At 50.2% G+C, this 21,195-nt stretch overlaps 1 protein-coding gene across 9 annotated transcripts in view; it reads left to right on the top strand.

Moving 5' to 3' along the window:
* The window catches only part of KIRREL3 (kirre like nephrin family adhesion molecule 3), a 572,737-nt gene that overhangs the window by 254,045 nt on the left and 297,497 nt on the right, over window positions 1–21,195 (top strand). The window lies entirely within an intron of this gene.

The raw sequence follows: 21,195 nt of genomic DNA, 5'->3' as shown, positions 1-21,195 counted from the left end.
GCCTTATGTTTGTTCATTCCTCAACCTTGAGGTTTTGGGGATGATGATGTCCACTCTGCCTCAGACTGAGAGGGAGCTTAGATCTCATGGGGCAGATGGGAGGAACTGTTTTTCTTACAGATGTAGATACTCTCTTTTTTGGGATGGGCATGGTCCATCATCTTTTTCTTTTCTTTTTTTTTTTTTCATTTTCCTGGGCAAGTCTGGTGAATTGGAGAGTAGTTGTTGGACTCCACTCTTCCGAGATTCAGGGCTCAACTGGCATATGAACAGACCAAAGATTTAAGTCTCTGAGATATACATTTAATGGTATAGTGCTAACTATAGGCTCAAATAAAAGGGGTAGAAGAATCATGTGTAAGGAAATAATTACTCTGTTACCTTGGTCATATATTCTAAGGCAAGGTCCACTGACAGGGTGCTGATTTCAAAAGATTGTGTACTTATAGTGTCCAGATGACTCTAGAGCCCCCAGGAGCACCCCTATTTGAGGCTTTGTTCACAGTGGCAGTTAATGAAATCTGCCTGCGATATGCATAAGAATAACCTCTGGAATGACCTCCCAACTCATTTTGAAATCTCTTTACCATAAAACTCTTTTGTATTGATGTTTCCCCCCTTTGTCAAGGCCTTTCTCCAGATCACTGGTTGGTGCTTGGTGTTTAATCCTTCTGTGCCAGAGAGGCTCATCCCCAGAAGTCATGCCCCATGCCAAGAGGAAGGTAGTGTATTTATTTGCTGAGACTAGCTTAAAGAGAGGCCATATTTGAATAATAAGGAGGTTTTCAGGAGGTAATGCTTAGGCAATAGTTATTATTAGTCTAAGTTTACAAGAATAAGGTTCATAGTTACATGCGTTAATACTGAGGGCTTGACATATTGATCTGTTTTTTTTTTATTAGGCACTGCTTATGTACTCAAGAGAGTCTAGCAGGACTCCCCAGAATGGGAGTTTACTATTTTGTTGTTTATTGTGTGGTTCTCCACCCACTGAGATAACAGCCTTCCCACAGTTTATGGAGGAGGAGGGCAGCCTGCCGATACCTACTCTACCATCTTGTATCTCTCCTCTAAGGGAATCTTAACTTGATGTTCCTGACTCTTCCCTCTGAGAAAGTTCTTACTGATGGCCTCGTCTGAGATTAGCTGAGCAGGGGACAGCCTCTGGGCAACTGACCTGGAAACTCCAAACCACAGCAAAGCAACTCTTTGACCTGAAAGTACCTTGTTATTGAGTTTTGCTTAATGCAGCTCCATCATCTTTGGAATTTCCTTGTTTCTTCAGAGAGGAGCCACGTTGCCCAGCAACCATTGTGTCAGTGATGTGGCAAAACTGTTGATCAATAATACTCCAACTGCCTAACCTCTCCTTGAAGCTGTGTTTGGTCTGCTTGGTTCTAAAAGTCACTGCCTGCTGATTTCTTAGCAGCTGGGTGATGTATTAAAAGGGAAAGAAGATTGGACTTAGACATACCTGGGTTGGTGTCCCAGATCAACCACATACTTGACTGTGTGATCTTGACAAGTCACTTGCCCTCGCTGAACCCTGGTTTCTCATCTATATGGTAAGGAAAGTTTTATGGAAAACCTCTGATTTCTTCCAATTCTGTTTATGTGCCATGATCTGGGGTGTGATGTGCGCCTATGACCCAAGTTCAACCTGACAGAGAGATTCAATTTGTTTCATGCTGGCCCTTCTGTGGTCATAGTCTAGCTCCCTGAGGCATGAAAACAAATCAGGATCACTAGGAGGTAGGATACGCTTTCTTTCCATGAATGCCACGCCCCTCTAGGCCCTCCAGATTTGCTTGATAATTAAATTGATCAGGGTTCTTCAGAGAAACAGGACCAAACTGACAGAATCTGTGTATGTGTGTGTGTAAATAACAAAAGATATACCAACATATGTAAATATTATGAGATGCTATTATAGGAATTGGCTTACATGACTGTGGGGATTGGCAAGTTCAGATTCCACAGGGCAGGCTGCAAGTTAGGAACTTTGATGAAGATTTTGATGAATTCCCCATGAGAAGCTGGCTGGCTGAAGTAGAGATAGAAATTCTCTCTTCTGACTGCTGAAATCATCAGTTCTCCTTTTAAGGCCTTCAACCGATTGGAGGCGCTTCCTCTTGCTGCTGATTGTAATCTCCTCAGTTGATTGTAGATGCAGTCAGCCAAAGGTGCTCCCAACTGGCTGTTGATTTAAATCCATGAAATACCCTCACAGTAACAATCAGGCCAGTACTTGCTTGACCAAAACCTTGACACCATAACCTAGTCAAGTTGATACATGAATTTAACTATCACAGTAGTAAACTTCCCTTAGCATCAAGAGACAGCAAGACTCTGAGAAATCCTCAAGCAATGCCTCCCATATGTTTTTGAGTCATTTACACTGAACCCATCATAATATTGTTCTTTGAAGATCCATTTACATTTGTTCTAAAGGCTTATTTTAAAGCGTATGCAAATGAACTAGATTAAGGTTGCATTCTGGAAGCTGAAGCTAGAAAATGGGACATTCAGTTTAAAGCATGGTGTAAATAGAGTTTCATATGTGTTCTAAATAGTTCTCCCTTCCTAGCCCAAGTGTCCTCTTTCAACCCCTAGTATCTTCAGAGCCACAGAGGTTCTCCACAAGTGACAGGCTGATTGATGGCAGTTAGAAGCAACGGAAAGAACAACAGAATGGTAGTCTGATTGTCCTTTTCATAACTAGCTGTAGGTCATTGAATCACATCACTTAATTGTCCTAGGCTTCAGTTTCTTCGTTTGAGACCACACTAGAGTTCAGTGGTTCCCTAAGGTCAAATATATTAAAGTTGCCTGGGAAGCAGATTCTGGATTTCTAACCTTGGCCTTCTGAATCATAGTCTCCAAGAGCGGATCCCCAGAATCTGAACTTTTCTCCTGCTCTTCAAGTAGCCGCGGTGTGTGGCCAGAAATGAGAAACACTGGTCTGTATGAGCTGTAAGGACCTCTTCTCCCTGCCTTCAAGATTCTATGATTTGTTGATGAGTGTCCTTTTTCAGCTCCTGTTTCCCTATTGCCTCTTGAAATCTAGAATATGCTGAACATTCCCATTCATCATATGGCCTGTTGGGAATCTTGCGTATTTTCTTTGAAGAATGTTGATGCATCTGTTGAACTCTGACTATAAAGAAACTGTCCCTTGTCACCCTCAACACCCTTGGATGGGGAAACAGAAGTTGTGGAGAAGTATCCAGCCTCTCATGAATTATAGAGACATTGCACTTGTCCTGCAGATGCTTATAGGGTAATGAATAAACAACACAAAAATATTAAATTAGAGAACTTGGTAGACCATAAAGACTCAACCTTTAAAATTGCATGCATATTAGCATCCTGATGCATAGTATTATGGAGATCCGGATTAGAACTTGGATCTGTGCTCCAAAGGGGTAGTAAGAGTGGAAAGGGGAGAGAGAAAGGTACAGCTCAAACAAACTAGAGAAGAGGCCTCTGCCTAGGAAAGGACACCCTGTCTTTGACCTGAATTGCCTCTTCCTACCGTTGAGAAGAGAATTAGCCTGTGTTACATAATACTTGGGAGTGGTTTTCCATTCAGTGCCTGCAAAAATGAGCTCCTCTTGGTGAAGCCTTCTCCCTGGTCTGCCACTTCCCCTGTTCTCACACAGCCCCAAGGCAAGCGCAGTCTGATGGTATTTCTAAGAGCTTTGTCATGGGCAACTCTCACGAAACAATGCACATCTGCTCAATGAGTCTGGCATTTCCCAAGTTGCATGACCTTGTTTTAATGTTAAGTCTAGAAAGGGTTACTTTCTCTGCTCCCAACAAGAAAAGGATGTTAGTGAGCCAGGTTGGGCAGAATTAAGAATTCGTGAAATTCATCTTTCAGTCTATTTTTGCACCCCTTTTCTTGCCTCCCTACTCCACGGAGGCTCCAAGAGCCCCCTCCTGGGTCTTTCTTCTGGGGGCCTCAGTCCAGCTCAGGGATTGTTGCCTTAATAGTCTTCCCTCCCAAGAGAAAAGAGGAGGCTGGGAGAGGACAGGGCTTTACCCATAGGTATAAATAGCCCATATAAGCTCCACATTTCCTGGTAAGAAAGTGATCTATGAGTGGGGGGCTTTCATCTCATCCCCAAATCAGAGAGTACATGACCTTGGACGGTTTGCCCCGGGTGTCCTACGGGCTTTTCTCCAGACAACTTTCAGACTAGTCAGCACCAAATGAAGAATGAATCCAGCTCCATTGAGTTTAGCAATGGAGCACTTTCATGTCTTTCAATCCTATTTATAAAAACATATTTTACACCGCTGCTTCATTTCAGCCCCATCTGCATATTCTTCCATTAATCACAGTAAAACTCCCCCACCGTAGCCTTCATTACCTGCTCGAAATGAATGTGGAGAGAAAACATAATTAGATGCCACTTTTTAAAAATAATATCTTGAAAGTAGAGCAATGATTTAAATTTTTAAAAATGGAGGGAGGGGGAAAAAAACACAATTTGAACTAATGGGCCAAATTACTTCAGGTTAAGCTGGATTTTAAATCAGCTTTCTCTTGCTTTCTTTCACTCCCTCCAACCCCTCCAGTGAATCATGACAAATCTAGAGTTCGGCTGGATGGATGATTAGATTTCCTCATCTCTGCCGAAACAATGAAATATTTCTATAATATTAAACCCGTCAAACTGATCAAAGTGCAGTGTCAGAATTCTCGGTTCTCCTTCTTGCCCAATCCCCTCAGCACTGGCAAAATAGAGCACATTTTATTTGCTGGCCCTGAACTCCTTGAGGTTTTTTAAACCTTATACCTGCTGCCTGCTTTGCGATGCTTGCTGCAATTCTCTTGTAGGTGTTTGCCACCATCCAGCAGTGTGTTGTGGGCTGCCAGCCTCCTAAGCACCCAAATGCACCCTTAATCGTGGTTTGCTTCAGCTTCTCCTCTCTGCCTGAAACCTCCTGGAAGAGTGTAAATAGATTGTTGTGAGCACATGCTGCCTGGGTATTAGATGGTGTAAGAGACACAAGTAGCTCCTGGGTATCTATCTATATCTATCTATATATACATATCCAAAAGAGTTGAAAGCAGGGGCTCGGATTCTATTTTTTTTTAAGATTTATTTTACTTATTTCTCTCTGTCCCCCTGCCCGCCTTATTTTTTGTGCTTTCTGTGTCTGTTCATTGTGTGTTCATCTTCATTTTGGGAGGCACTGGGAACCAAACCTGGGACCTCCCATGTGAGATGGAGGTATCCAATGGCTTGAGCCACCTCTGCTCCCGCTTGTTCTATCTCTCATTGTATTGTGTCTCTTAGTTGTGTCATCTTGATGCATCATCTTCTTGTGTCAACTTGCTGCCCCAGCCCATCAGGTCAGCTCACTGTCTTCCGCAACTTCTGTAGGAGGCACTGGGAACTGAACCCAGGACCTCCCATGTGGTAGGTGGGCACCCAACTGCTTGAGCCCCATCTGCTTCCCCCAAACAGCTTCTTGAACACTGGTGTCCATAATAGCATTATTCACAGTAGCCAAAAGGTGGAAGCAGCCCTCGTGTTCATCAACAGATGAGTGGATGCACAGAACCTAGTCTACGCATGCAACGGGCTATTATTCTGCCATAAAAGGGTATGAAGAGTTGATGCATGCTACAACAAGGTTGAACTTTGGAAACATTATGCTGAGTGAAATAAGCCAGATACAGAAGGGCACATATTGTATGGTCCCACTCCCATGGAATTTCTAGACTAAGCAAATTCACAGAGTCAGAAAGTGGTTTGGAGGCTACCAGTGGCTGGGGTTACCAGGGAATGGGAGTCCCTGCTTAACAGGTACATTTTTTCACTCTGAAATATTGAAAATGCTTTGGTCATGGATGGCAGAGATGGTAGCACAACATTGATGCCACTGAACTGTATGCTTACAGTCCAAATGACAACTTTAATGTTACATATATAGTTACCATGGTCTCATTTTTAAAGTAAAAGAGACCAGATAGGATCTTGGTGCTGCCTGACACCTAGCCAACAGAGCCGTCCAAATCACTTAATTTCTCTGTGCCTCAGTTTCTTCCTTTGTAAAATGAGCTTAATTCAGCAATGCCTGCCCAGCTTGTCATTCAAGGTTGTTATGCAGATGAAACTAAAATGATTGACAGAGAAACCCTGTAGCCATGACATTATAAGGCCACATGATTATTATTATGAGGATCATCTGATGCTCCATGGGCAAGTCATGGGCAGAAGCTGGGCAGTTCCTGCAGGTGGGTCCACCCTGGGTGCTGGTCACATGGGGGTTCTGCTTCGGAGCCTGACCCTTCTGGATTTGAGTTTCCATTCTGCCTCCTGCTAGCTGTGTGGCTTGGAGCAAGTGACTCAGGCTTTCTGAAAGATGATGTCTTCATGTGTGCAGTGGAGATAATACATACCTGCTGGTTCAGTCTGCTAGGCTGTCAAAAGCAATGTACCCTAAATGGGCTGGCTTTTGCAATGGGGGTTTATTCACGTGCAAGCTTACAGTTCTGAGGCAGAGAAAAACGTCCAAATCATCAGGGAATGCCTCTGCCACATGGCAAGGCACGTGGTGGCATCTGCCGGGCTCTCCCTCCTCCCCCCGGCTCCCTTGCCTTCAGCTTCCTGCTTGCCCGGCTCTCTCTGTCTGAATTTCATTCTCTTATGAAGGACTCTGGTAAGAGGATTAAGACCCACCCTGGGCCACACCGTACAGAAGTAACGTAATTAAAAGAGGTCCCGCCCACAGGAATGGATTACATTAAGAACACGATTTTCGGGGTCCATCCAGCCTCAGCCTGTCCCAGCTGCCTCTTAGGAGTGTTGTTGGGTTATGAGAAAAGCAGGAAATATGTGTGTAAGCAGCGGGGACCCAGTAGGCCCTCAATAAATGAAAGCTGTCTGTCCCTGAGGGTGCTCTGTTGAGGAGACCTTGTCTGGAAGACGTGCAGCCTCTGCGGACAGGACTTTCCCTGTCGGATTCAGCCGGGGTGGGATCAAGGGGGCCAGAGTCCATTTCTTTGCTTTTTTCATAAACTTTTTTTCAGGTCACTGCCTCACTGATAGAAGTGACCTTCTCTCTGGGGTTGGTGGGGACAGGGGGTGGCCCTTCTGTTCCTAAGACCTGCCTGAGTCAAAACAGGGAGGGAAGCTTCTGGGCAGGGAAGAGAAGGAGCCAAAAACGGGGTGGCTACAGCGGCTTCATTTCTTAGCAAATGAGGAACAAACACACGATCTACTGATGAAGGGCTATTAATTACCACCCAGCAAATACTGAACCACAGTGTCGCACTCCTAGGAAAATAGAAAATTCCACTTGAATACTAAAGGGCTGAATTTAGGCTCCGTGGAAACCCTGCATCAGACACAGTCGTTTGGCACCGAGGAGCCCACGAGAGGCTCTGCCGCGGGCCCCCGAGAAGCCCACCTCCATCTGTGGCCCCAAAAGAAAGGCAAAAGACCAGAGAGGGCAGGGTGGTTGGAGGAGGGCCAACAGGAAGCTGTATGAGGCTTCTCTCTCTCTTTTTTTTTTTAAGATTTATTTATTTACTTTCTTTATCCCCCCTCCCCCAGATGGTTTTCTCTTCTGTCTGCTCATTATTTGCTCAAGTTCTCCAGGAGGCACTGGGAACCAAACCCAGGACCTCCAACATGAAAGGCGAGCCCCCAGTGGCCTGAGCCACATCTATTCCCCACGGGCTGCGGCATCTGCTGGCTTGTGGCATCTGCAGGTTGTGGCAGGGCCAGCGGCTAGCTCATTGCCATGGGGGGTAGCGTCTAGCTCGTTTTGCAGCAGGGGCGGCATCTAGCTTGTGGCAGTGGAGGCGGCATCTGCCCATCTTTTCTTAGGAGGCACCAGGACTCAAACCCAGGACATCCCATGTGGTAGGCAGGCACCCAACTGGTCGAGTCACATCTGCTTCCCAGATGTCTCTCCTTTAAGCGAAGGTTTTTCACCTCTGCACTTAGCTCTTGGCTCTGCGCACCTCGTGGCTAGCACACAGGAAGGTTCAGGTATGCTAGTGGATTGACAGCCCCTGCCCTGCCCAGCATTCTGCATACAGAGGCCCCCCTCTAGCTCGCCAAACCCCAAAGGCCCTCAGACACTGGAGCAACCTGAGGTGGAGAAGAGGCTGGCCTCTTGCTGTGTCCCCGTCTTGGCACTGTGCTAAGTGCTCACACAACTTACTTCGTCCACCCTTGCCGTCATCATGCCGTGGGGGAAGCTGAGGCTCCAAGGTGCTCAGAACCTGCCCAGGTGCCCAGCCAGAGTCCACCGGTGACCGAGACGTCCCTGTCCTCTCAGCTCCTCATGCTGCCTCCTCCCCAGAGCCCAGCACCGCGGGGGCTGCCGGGCAGTTGCCTCATGGGCCACCAGGGAGCGGAAGGGCCAGTCCACTGGCTGCTCTGCCCTGCCCCTCCCCACCGAGGCTGGGGCCTGTCTCTCTGCTCCGAGCTGAGCCGGCATCGCTCTGCCCTGCCCCTGAAGGAGGGCCCCAGCCCAGTGTGGTGCCCGCCCCCACTGTCCCTCCGAGCCGCCCCCCCCCCCCCGTGGGGGCACACACTCCTGCTCCCCCTACGCCACACCGTCTCCCCCAGATTCCGCAGAACCTGCACTGGGAAAGTGCAAGCTTGAGAAGACGTTAGGCTTTTTCTTCTTGGATCTAAGCAGGCGCTGCTCCTGAGGATAACATTTTCTGATGTAACAAATCGCAGGCTCCCTACGTGGCGCGCTAGCCCATTTCCACACCTCTCTCCGCCGCAGCCGGCTCAGGACACATGCACATTAGGCCTTTTTCCTGGAAGCAGGGAAGCAGGGAAGGACGTGGGGTAGGCATTGTATCCCCATCGGCCATGGCCCCCGAGGAAATGAGCACGACCTTTAAGCTCTCCTCTTCCCCCGTGCCTGCCTCAGTTTCCTCATCGGTAAACCCAGGAAGTTGGTCTAGATTGGGGTTTCTCAACCTGAGCACATTTGGCGTTCCAGGCAGGGGTCTGTCCTGTGCCCTGCACCCTTGACCTCTACCCTCTAGGGGCCAGTCGCATGCACCCCCTGCCCAGCTCTGACAACCAGGAAGTCCTCCGTCACTGCCACAGGCCCCAAGGGGCACAGTCTTCCCCAGTTGAGAATCTCTGGCCGCGACCATCTGCAAGGGTCCTTTCAGTCTGAAGTTCTTTTGAAATGCACCAGAAAGAGCTTGGGCGAGGGGGGCAACTAAACCCCTCTGGCTGAATCCCAGCTCTGGCCCTTACATTTTCACTCTTTGTGAATTTGGTCCAATTACTTCACTTCTCTGAGCCTCAGCTTTGCTTCTCTGCAAAATGGAGATGATAGTACCTCTTTCATCGGGTTGATTTGAGGATTAAATGAAAGAGTGTTTCTAAAACTTCTGGCACCCGGTGTATTGCCCATTAAATGGGTCCGTGATTGCTATGATTATGAATGAAAGTAAAACCAGGCCATCTGTGCTCTCCAGACCCACTTGCGACCAAATTCACACAAATGCAAGGTAGCCAGCTGCGACAGCTAAACAAAGAAAGACCCTAATAAATGGACTGGACACCTACTATGTGCTGGACACCAGGGAAGGTAGTTTCATGAAAAATAAAAAAAAAAAAACCTCCCAAGCTAAATCAGGAGTTGAAAGAGCAATGTGGACTAATAAGCGCAGTGTTCCCTGATGAATGGAGCCAGACCTGCCAGGCGACCGGCATCTGGAACTAGGTGGGTATTTATTTTGCACCTTCAATTTCAGGAACGGGTCCTCTTCTTTTTGCCGTTAAATCAAGACTCATCATTCCTCTGTTCCCCGTGATAAACACAATACATGAGGAGGGAAGGAATGGGAAAGGCATCTTCTCGTTGGCTTGCTTCCTGGTAATGAGTTCATGTCTTGGCTTTGTCTGGTTCTGCCTAAAGGGCAATTTACTTCAGTTCATACAGAAAGAGACAAGGAAATAATATCTGTCCTTAAACCTGAGTTACAGGGTGCGATTTCCGCTCCTCTAATTTCCCATTTTCCGGAGCCTGACAGCTGTCTGCTACCTCCAAAGCCACCTTCTCCAGTAAGCTCCAATTCCCCGAAGCGTGTGACTGAGAGTGCACCCCTGGACGGGCCTGCCCCATGAGAGGTTTTATCCTCCAGTGGAAGTATTGATCTGTCGCTGGTTACAAGCCTAGTGTCTATGTTAAGTGTCAACAAAGAGTAGGCGCGAGGAGGCTGGGCACCTGGCCAGCGGGAACGCTCCCTTTTTTCCTCCCTGTTAGCCATCTGCTGGGTCTCTGTTGCTCTAGGGTTCAAGGATGCTCACCTGGGCTTGTTGGGCGGTGGTGGTGGTGGTGGTTGTTATCGTTGCCTTGTCTTTGTTATTACTCTCCTCCCTGCGCTACTCATCGACTCCACATTCAAACTCAGATCCAGCCAACGTCATAGCACCCCCTCTTGAAGGGCCAGTCATTGTCGTGTATTTTATCTCCTCTAGCCATCCGAGAACCCATTTTACAGATGTTACAGAGGAAAAGGTTGCCATCAAACAATGGGTAGAGGTGAGTTTGGCATGGACGCTCCAATTCCCCATCCCAGGGCCGGCTCCTCTGCCCAGCAGCAGCCAGACCCTTTCTTTCCCAGGATGGCTAACCATTCCATCGTGAGCCTTCCTGCAGCAGATGCTGTGATTGCCCAGAGCAGCCACACCAGCCCTGCCTTTGACCAGAGCCAGAAATCAGGTTGCACAGAAGACAAGGTTGTCCACCCAAAAACCCCAACTTTTAGATCCGGATCCCTTAGGATCAAATAACCTTAACCTCTCTGACCACCCACCCTTCTTCTTCTACCTGGTATACTCTTATTCATCCTTCAAAGCCCAACTCAAAAACCACCTCTTCAGTGAAGTCTTCTCTGACTTTTCCACTAGGCTCCATTGCTGGGTGTCCTTAGCACTTTGCACACATCTCTGTTGTATTTATCCTTCTTTCTTTAGCGCTTAGCACCCAATAATACCCAAGAAGGCTTTCCTGAGTGAATGAATTAATTAATGGAAAATGGGGGGAAATCTTTGGAGAAATCATGAACACTGGAGTAGAAATACTTACTTGGACATGGCATAGATACTGAAAGTAGAGCTTTTTTTTCCATGAAAGCCTGGGAACTGGGGGAGAGAGACAGAGAAAAGCCCGTTTTCTTCACACACCCCTGATCGATCTCCTTTAGTGTAGTGCTTCTCAAACTTTAATGTGCAGACACATTGCCTGGGGAGCTTGTTAAAATGCAGATTCTGATTCAGGAGCTCTGATGTGGGGCTTCCAAAAGATTCCCTCCGCTGCTGCTGGCCCTCACTTTGAGGAACAGGGCTTGCATCCGCCCACGTCCTTCCTCCTCTCGAGTTGCAGGTCCATCCCTCTGAGCACCCAGCAGAACCACAACTCCCAGGCATTGCCATGCCAGCCTGGTACAGCAGCAGCCTGCTGGTTTATTTGCTCCTTTCCTTTATCACCAGGGGAAGAGCATCCGTAGACAGGCCACATCTTGTTTACAGCGAACCTCGGAAATGTTAAAAGTGAAAGGTAAAAAAAAAAAAAGTATCTGCGCCCCCTTAGAATCTCACATTGCAGGGAAAAACCAAACTAAGTGAAATTCATAAAATATTAAATGACACTGTGTCAAGACACAGATAGGGGCAGAACGGTAATTAAAGTAAACAGCACATCAAAACTCTGGCTAAAACCGTTATTTAAATTGAAAGTAAATGTAGGAACTGATCGTGTAGCCTTGTATAAATGTGTTTTCGAGAGCCTTTTAAGAATATTAATGATTATGCAAGTCTAATGGCTGAATATCAATGATGGTTTTTACAGCAAGTGACAGCTCAAAGGGAGAAGGAAAGTGCCCAGATCTTTCCTAAGATGCCAACTCGTTTGCTCCTCTCAGCACATCGTGTCTCTTCAGGGGATGGATGGGGGCTGAGAAAGATGGTTAAGGTGTCCCGAGCTCGTGATGCAGGTTAGAGGGGCTGGAGGCCATTCCCAGAGGGCCCCTCAGTCATGACTGTGAGCCCCTTCTCAGCAGAGGCACCTGCTGGGTGCCCGGTGTGTGTGCCCCTACGAGTCCTTGCCATCTCTAAAAAGACTTCCTCAAATGCCTTAAAGTTTCTGAAGGGTTCAGCCAGAAGCCAAAAGTGAGATTGTAAAGTACCCTGCCTTTCACAGCAGCTAGCGCCTCCACGTCTCACCACGCGTTTCTCCCATGTTCCCCGTGGGAGCCGCTCTTCCACCACTGACTTGGGTCTCACCAAAAGTCTCTGCAGTGAAGTTCTGTGAATTCAAAGGGATGGGCAAGTGGTTCAGGGTCCAAAAGGAGACACTGGGGCACTGGTTCGTTTTTACCTCGGGGCCCAGCCTCCCGCTAACTTCTGGTTTGGTTGGTTTTCCAGTGGAACAAAGGGGCTCCCATCACTGCCTTTTCCGACCCTCCGGGTTGTGCCCTGGACTCTCCTTGGGTGAAATCTGAAGGGCAGCCTCCCGGCCTTCGAAGGTGGACTCCCTGAATGCATCTTTTCTCTGTCCTCTCTGTATCTCCCCAGATGCCAGCCAGGCCCAGAGCTAGTGCCCTCGTGCCGGCCCGGTGGCTCCAGGCCTTATGGGAACTCACTCACTGTGTGTCTCCAGGTCTCCTGCCTCCTCCCTGGGGCTGGCGGACTTGACGGCTTGGCCATGGCTGGGAAGCTGGGTAGACCTAACTCACTTAGTGGAGAGTGCAGACTGCAGGGTCCAGCTGACGCGGGCGCTGTAGTCTCAGCACAAGCCCTGTGAAGAGTCAAGCATTGCTTTGCTCCCCTTTGTATGCTTATACTTTATCTAGGGCAAGATTTGGGCATTCCTGCCTCCCTGGGCCCAATACAGTAATTTATTAAATCATTTTTGATTAGTAATAGTTTCCTCTTAGTTATTATATGATTCCAGCTGTTACTTAGAACCCTCATTTCCAAATCTCTAGCTCAGACTGCAATTCCTGTAGCAAACCTTAGCCTCCAAATGGGACAGATTTTAAAGGCCCTGAGGCAAGGCAAGAGTTGGTGAGATTAATGAGCTGTCCTGGCTTTTCCTTTCCTGGCATTCACCAGAAAGCAACAGCAAGGCTCGCAAGGGCCCCCCTCCCCGTCGGTGGTTGTGTTCACCTGCCGGCAGCAACTCTTTCCTCCTCACTGCTGGGGGCTCAGTCCTCAGCTGCCTGCCTCAAAGCAATGGCCAGCCTCTTACCTTCACAGTCTGTTTTGTTCTTTGCTTTTGATCCACAATGTGCTGGGGTGGGGTGGGGATTTGTCTTCCAGCTTGTGCATAAATGGAAGTGCTTAGGGAGGTGCCCCAGGGAAGCAAGATGAGTTTCTTGTCTCTAACCCAGAAGTAGATGGGCTAAGAAGCTCAGGACCAAAGAGTGACCTCCTTACAGCCACCGAGTCAGCAGGAAAAGCAGGGCTTGGAAGTCAGAGGACCCGAACGCCAGCCTCAGGCCTGCCACCAACAAAGTTTGCGATCCTTGGCAAAGCCCACTTCCTTAATCCACTCATTCCCTGGGCACAGTGTGAGGCTCTGGGCATGCAAAGATGAGTGAAATCATGTTCGTGACCTCAAGAAGATGGCACAAATGTGAGACGTAGTCAGAGAATGCATGCACGCTCTGGTGGAAGCACAGAAGGCAGAAGGCTTTGCAGAGGAGGTGAGGCTTGGGCTGCGTCTTGAAAGATCTGTCCAGATGCCGACAGTGGAGCAGGTGGAGTGGGAGAGGGACATTCCAGACATGGACAAAGGCCGGGAGGCATGAAATAGCCTGATCTACTCTGAGAACTGTAAATTTCCTGGTGCTGCAGGAACACGTTGAGCTGGGACAGGAATGGAAGGTGGCACTGGAGAGGCAGGCAGGGGTCAGCTTGTGGAAATTTTTGCAAACAAGGGATGAGTAAAAGGGAGAAATGCAGACAAATTTGTTTCTAAATTAAGAGTCTTCCAGCAGGCAATGAAGAGAATGGCTTGAAGAGAGAAACTGATGCCAGGGAGACCACTTAGGAAAATATTGCATAGTCGAAGCCAGGGCTTCTCAACCTTGTAGCTGTTGACACTTTGGACAATTGATTCTTTCTTGTGGGGGGCTGCCAAAGAAATGGTAGGATGTGGAGCCACAGGTGACATTGGCCTCTACCACTAGATGCCAGTAGCATTCACTCAGTTGTGACAATCAAAAATGTCTCCAGAAAAATGCCAATTGTCCCTTAAGGGCAAATCGCCCTCAGTGATGAACCACAGGTCTTTCTAAGCAAAAGATGACAAGATCCCGAACTGTGGCGTGAGTGTGGAAAGATAAAGGTGCGGATAGAGTCAAGGCACATTTAGGAGTCAGACTGGAGGAGCTTGAGACTCCCTTCATGTGTGGGGTGGAGGAAGGGCGGCTGGCAGGCTGACGCTCGGGTGTCTGGAGGTCACCTGGGAGGTGCTCGGAGGTGCACCTGGGTGCTAGGAATGGGGTGGGCCGGCCTTGGCAGAGAAGGAAATGAGGTAGTTTAGACACATTGCACTTGCGGGGTCTGCAGACCCCCTCGGAGGAGGACTCCAGGAGGCATTTGACTCTGGGAGTGGTGAGATTACCCAGGACATGTGGTGTTTTGAGTGAGAAGAGGGTCAAGGCCTGAACCTAGCACAATCTACATTTAAGGGGCTGGAGAATGGGAGGGACAACTTATCATGGGGGGCGGGGATAGGATTAGAGCATGTCCCAGAAGACAAGAGTTACAAGAAGAAGGAAGTGCCCATTGCAGAAATGTCCAGGAAGGTGGGTACCCCAGCCAATGCATGTTCTTGACCTTCCTCTGTGTCCCTGTGGGTGAGAGCCCACCGTCAACAAGGCCTTTGAAGCTGCGGCTTATAGCTAAGGTGTGGCCAACTGCATCAACTCCAGGGATCTCAATCCATCTAACTAGAGACCTTATAAAGAGGAGAACCTGGAAACCAGAAGTCAGAGAAAGCCCCAGGGAGAGGAGGCGGAAGCCAGAGGAGATGGAAGCCAGAAATCTGTGAACTCAGGAAGAGCTGACACAGGAGAGAGGAATGACTGTGGGATGGGGACACAAGCCAAGGCAACCCGTGATGACCACAAGCCCACACCAGAGCACGACAGACTTCGGGAAGAAAGCGTCATCTTGCCGACACCTAGATTTTGGACTTCAGCCTCCCATCCTGTCAGCCAGTAACTTTCCATTGTTTTAGCCACTCCGGTCTGTGCTATTTGTCATAGCAGCTGGGCAAACTCAAACAAAAGGCAAGGGCAGGAAAGTGTTCCATCAGCCACCTAAAGGGACTGTGTGTAGAGCAGGTGAACGTAAATGTGCAAGAGCCCAGCAAAGGTTAAAAGCACCAGACAAACAAGATGTGATTATTAGTGATTATTAGATGTCTCTTCCTTGACCAGGTGGGGCTCACCAGCCCCTGGAGGCTTCTGGAGGCAGTGACCTCTTAAGCATATACAAGAGCAGGAACATGCCCTGAGGCGGGACTGCTGGCTTGGTGTCTGACCAAGGGAGAGCCCTGGGCCCCAGAATGTCCCCAGAGAGAACCCCAGGCTCCCACCGTGCCCGTGAGCTCCTGCCATCGCAGCAGCAAAATGCCAGGGAGCTGGCACCTGTCTCACCTGTCAGCTGTGTTGTTTGCAATGGTAATCCCCTGGTACAGGAAGGCTAATCACTCGCTCCCTGATGCAGCGCAGGATAAGCACCTATTGACCGGTCGATTTCCTTCTGTGGAGCTGGAGGGCTCCAGCAGCATCGGTGCAGCTGAACAGCCCGGAATGCAACTTTGCATCTCTCAGGGGGAGGTCCCTGAAATGACCCTTGCTGGCACCCATTAGCCCTCACCTGGCCCCACTTCCTGCTTTCCTCTTCCCCTCTCTCTTTATCTGCACACTGCTCCCCTTCCCAAAAAAGGAATGAGCTTTTTTGCTACATGGGCACTTGCGTTTCTTGTGAGGTCTATTTCCTAAGAAAAATGTCGCCGTAGTCTCTTGGGCACTTCCTTTCTCCTCACCTCATCATTTTCTTCGCTCTGCCTCCCAATTCAGGCAGGGCTCAAGTGGGACCAGTGAGGTCACTGGGCTGATGGAGATGAGAGGAGAAGGTCCAGCCTGTGCTGCCCGGCCCCGAACGTGCTGTCCATTGCCTTTGCCCAGGTCAAGCCCACACACGTGACACCCGCTCCCCAGTGCCACCTGCCTCAGTGTCTGCTCAGCAACCGGGTGGCCCCCTGCCCACCCCTCTCCCAGCATTACTGTCACCCCTCAAGCTTCTGAGCCTGGCCTCTGCTCCCCGAAAGCAACACCCCGAGCATGGAAGCAGCATCCACAAGATGCAGGGCATCCAGGGGTGCAACCTTGGGCCACCCTTGTTGGAGCTGGGGGGGCAAGTGAGTCCATGCAGCGTGGGTGGTGAAGGGAACTCAGGGTCCAGAATCCTTCGTGCCAGGGCTCTGACCTACTGCCCTAGCTCTGCCCCTTAAAACTTTAACAGTCTTCATTCCATCCATAAATACTCAGACGTCTCTTCCCCTCATTCAACAGAAAGTCAAGGTGGCCGAGGGCCTTTGAGGTCTGACACTGGCATCACCTTATCCTGAAAACTGATAGCTATGGGCATCGGGCGGCAAACAGTCTACAACCACTGCCTTGGCTCAGGCGGGCAAGCCCTGCTGAGCTCCCTGTGGGCCAGGAAGGGTGCTCAGCACTGGGGGTGGGGCCGTGGCACCCACCCCTGTCCTCTCCGGGAGACGGCACTCGAGTGGAGAAAGCACATGCACAGACAACTCGTTTTAACCCCGGGTCAGTGCGGCGTGCCCTTCCAGGCATGCACAGGTGCTACGGGAGAGCATCCATCCTTATATCAGCCCCAGGAAGCAGGGGTTCTTTCCTCCTATTCTGCAGATGGGGAAACTGAGGCTCAGCGGGCTTCGAGTGACTCCCGCTAGGTCACATGGCTGTTTCGAGTTCCTCCGGCCCTGCGTCTCCTGGCGCTGGCTCTCCCCGCCGAGATGGACAAACTCTTCTGCGTCATGGCTCCTTCACCAGCCCTCGCATTCTGGGTGCGGCTGCGAGTCTGACACGCCAGTCCAGAAAGGACCATGCCTTTGTCCCAACATTGCCTGACCCCAAGCAAACCCCGCCCCTCCAGGTCTCCTCCTCCCTGCCCTCCGCAGGCCCAGGCCCCAGACCCGCGCTCCGCTGCCCGCGCGTCTCCCCTCGGTTCCCTCCCGGACGGCCCGTCGTGCACAGCCCTGCCCCCCGCTCCCGTCCCCCGCATTTGAAGTCCCCCGTTTAGCCCTGTTGTCCTCACCGAGCCCGTTAGTGTTTCAGGAGCAATTTGTGCAAATGGATCAAGCTAGGTCAAATCTGATTTTCTTCGGGAAGAAAATCAAATTCTCCACTTTGTGAGGTGGATGTTGAGATCAGAAGGAGGGCCGAGGAACGCAGTTCCCCGGCGTGGGGTGGCAGAGGCCGGGGAGCAGGGCGCTGTGGGGGGCGCGCCCTCCGGCAGGGTGCACCACGCCACCCTCGGCCTCCTGACTTAACCCGGGAGCCGGGTCCTCCAAATGTAGACCCAGCCAAGAGACGACCGTGCTTTTGCCCATTCATTTTAATTTTAAGGTCCACGAACTCTGTGGCTTTTCTTATCCAGGTGAGACCACCAAAAAAGGGGCAAAAACCTGTGATTCTGGGGGAGAACATTTTCCGAGAGGTGGGGAGCGGGAGGTGAGGACGCAGCCAGCGCCTCTGAAAACCTGTGCATGATGGCCTGGCAGGGCCAGCCTGTGGGTGCAGAGAAGGGAACGGCTAAGCGGCTGCCTCTTCTGGGGAAACACCCAAGGGGACATGTGCCTTTGCTGCTTTTCTCCATCATTCCACTAACATGTTTTAAGTGCTTTCTGTGTGTCAAGCTCTATGCTGGGCACTGGGTATGCAAAAATAAGTTCCTGCCCTCAGTCTGGTGGGCACAGCTACGTTAGCCATGGCAGTGTACGTGGACCTGTCTGATAGAGGTGTGGCATCTCAGAGAAAGAAGCAGGTGAGTGCCCCATGTGAGTGAGCGAGATCTGCAGGATTCAGGAGGAGAGCACCAGAGCCAGGCCTTTGAAGGAGGAGTAGGCATTTTCCAGGAAGAAGGACAGGGGACATTGCTAGCACAGGGGCTAGCTTAAGGAAAAGCGTGGAGTAACAATGGTATGTGCTCCAATGTCCAGTTCAGATGGAGGAAGGGAAAAGACAGGGGTAAGGAGAGGTGGCCAAAAAGTAGGCTGGAGCCCCTCGTAAAGAGTGTTTGCGAGTTAGACATAGGGAAATTGGTGAAAGAAAATTCTAGAAAAGATGGCAGAAATCTTTCATAGACCTGTGAGTGATTTTAAGCTTGATGGCTTCCCTAGAACTACCAAATGTCAGAGCTTTAAGAAAGTTGAGAGACCATCTACTCAGCGGTCATCAAACTGGGTTCCATGGAGCCCTTGGGTTCCAGGGAAAGGCCTTAGAGACCCACTGCAGGGTGCTGAGGCTGAGAACAGGAGGGAGTGCGCTAGGCACTCCCAGCTGTGCTCGCAGGAGGTGGGGGTGAGCTCCACTTTCATCTTTATGTATTTGCTTTCATTCTTTCATCAGATATTTTTGGGGCACCTACTCTGTGTAACTTATTACAATTTTATTTGAAACATTTTTCCAGAAGAAAAAGTGGGGCTGACAGGGACAAGCCTCGCCCGAGCCCCTCGCTTTGCAGATGAGGAAGCTGAGACACAGGGTGGTACAGCAACTTGGCCAAAGCCCCTCAGTGAGGCAGTGGCCAGATCCTGACTCTCAGCCCAGTGCTCTTCCCACTCCCTGGACTTGTCTTCATACAGGCTGGACCCGGGGGCCAGAGAGCCCACCCCCACACGTCCACGCCAGCCTTCCTCCAGGGAGGGCAGGGCAGGCGTGGCGCGGTCCATCCCAGAACCAGCCTGCTGGGAGAGTCTATCCCACTGCACCCACCAGTGAGGATGCTTCCACCAAAAAGTGCTCCAAGGAAGGTGGGAAAGGCTGCTGAGCACACACACACACACACAGAGAAGAGAGAGGAAAGGCTGCTGAGCACACACACTCACAAGGAGAAGAGAGGAAAGGCCGCTGAGCACACGCACACACACACACATGGAGGAGAGTGGAAAGGCTGCTGAGCACACGCACACACACAGAGAAGAGAGGAAAGGCCAGTGAGCACACGCACACACACGGAGGAGAGAGGAAAGGCCAGTGAGCACACGCACACACACGGAGGAGAGAGGAAAGGCCAGTGAGCACACGCACACACACGGAGGAGAGAGGAAAGGCTGCTGAGCACACGCACACACAAGAAGAGAGAGGAAAGGCCACTGAGCACAAGCACACAGAGGAGAGTGGAAAGACCGCTGAGCACACGCACACACACAGAGGAGAGTGGAAAGGCTGCTGAGCACACACACACACATGGAGAAGTGTGGAAAGGCCACTGAGCACACACAGACACACGCAGAAAAGAGAGGAAAGGCTGCTGAGCACGCACACACACAGAGAAGAGAGAGGAAAGGCTGCTGAGCACACGCACACACAGAGAGGAGAGGAAAAGCCACTGAGCACACACACACACACGGAGAGGAGAGGAAAAGCCGCTGAGCACACACACACACACACACAGAGGAGAGAGGAAAGGCCACTGAGCACACGCACACACACGGAGAGGAAAGTGGAAAGGCCGCTGAGCACACGCACACACACGGAGAGTGGAAAGGCCACTGAGCACACGCACACACACGGAGAGGGGAGAGGAAAAGCCACTGAGCACACGCACACACACGGAGAGGAGAGGAAAAGCCACTGAGCACACGCACACACACGGAGAGGAGAGTGGAAAGGCCGCTGAGCACACGCACACACACGGAGAGGAGAGAGGAAAGGCCGCTGAGCACACGCACACACACGGAGAGGAGAGAGGAAAGGCCACACGCACACACACAGAGAGGAGAGTGGAAAGGCCACTGAGCACACGCACACACATGGAGAAGAGAGCGGTTCGGGAGGGAGGGCCAGCTAGACAGGACAAGGTTTTTGTTGATATACGAGCAACAGTGAGGTGGAAGGAGGTGTCAAAAAAAAAAGTCCCACGTGGGTGTTGGCAGTTTCCACACCATGACTGTTTGCTTTGTGCCAGGATCAGTGGGCCAGCCGCTCACGTCCAGGGCCCGGGGATGGACCCTCTTGTCTAGCTTGGATCTCTCCTGATAGCGTACTCTGCCAGAGACAGCGCACCTCGGCTCTCTTGGCACTGATGTGAAGTCTCTGGAGCTCAACAGCATCTCCTTGAGAGTAATTCTTCCGGGCACGCCTGGCACCCGGCTGTCCTCTCCCACATTTCTCACAGGGTCATGAGCCCCTCGGGCTGCTGCCTCAGTGGTTACCCGCAGGCTTAGGACATGATCCCCTCTGCTCCTTCTTGGCCTCCTCTCCCTTAATACCCACATTCCTGAAAACCTTGGTGAAGTGAAGAACTTATGTCTAGGAGATTTCTGACTCAGACTCTTTCCTCCAGAGAAGTGACCTTAGGCAAATCTCTGAACCTCTCTGAACCTCGGTCTCTTTATTGTAGGTACAGGTGTAAAAACACCTACCTCCATGCCTAGCATACTGCCTGGCACAAAGTCCACTTAAATAAATACTGAATTAATGATCGATTGATTGCCTGGTTGATCTATGATAAAGAAGAATGAAGGGAAGTTGTCATTATGGTTATGTGAAGGCTAGTAAGTACCCTTAGCACATAAGCAAGTTTTATTCTTCCCAGTCTCAGCATTCAAAAGATGTCTCGTTGGAATTCAAAAGGGGAAAGAGAGGACTCAAGAAGGAAGGCAGCTGGAGCATATACCTGGGTTCGGTCTTGGCATGACACATCTACTGATCAGATGAAGACACTTTTCCTTTCCCCTAGGAGAAGAAGGTTTCTCTCCAGCTGGAAATTCATAGCGCCCACCCATCTATCTCATCAGCAGCCCCTCCCAGATTCTTTCTGGATCTTTGGAAAATGCTGATGGGGAGTAACATGACCCAAAACCTCCAGGGCCGCCCTCCGCCAGCTCACTCACTCTGCATCTTGTCCAGAGGAGGAACGA

The sequence above is a fragment of the Dasypus novemcinctus genome, chromosome 27 (genome assembly GCF_030445035.2).
Source record: "Dasypus novemcinctus isolate mDasNov1 chromosome 27, mDasNov1.1.hap2, whole genome shotgun sequence".
NCBI classification, from domain to species: Eukaryota; Metazoa; Chordata; class Mammalia; order Cingulata; family Dasypodidae; genus Dasypus; species Dasypus novemcinctus.
The sequence above is the reverse complement of the archived record's forward strand: the minus strand, read 5'-3'. Positions and strand labels throughout refer to the sequence as shown.